We start from the raw sequence: 248 nt of genomic DNA, 5'->3' as shown, positions 1-248 counted from the left end.
AGATCACTATAATAATGCAATCACATTTCAAACACAATAAAAGTTTGGAAAATCATGCATTTTTAGGTAAATTTATTAAATCATGAGTAATCACAAAAGTAATACTTTCATTTCTGTGTAACACCTTAATATTATCTTATCTTGTGCTACACCTTTGTATTATAATAATGCAACAAGTTCTTTTGTAAAAAAAAGCATAACAACAAGTAACAATTCACATTATTTTCCAAACCATTGTTTTAAAACTG

Source organism: Tachypleus tridentatus, chromosome 13, assembly GCF_004210375.1.
Source record: "Tachypleus tridentatus isolate NWPU-2018 chromosome 13, ASM421037v1, whole genome shotgun sequence".
NCBI lineage: Eukaryota > Metazoa > Arthropoda > Merostomata > Xiphosura > Limulidae > Tachypleus > Tachypleus tridentatus.
This window is presented reverse-complemented; position numbering follows the sequence as displayed.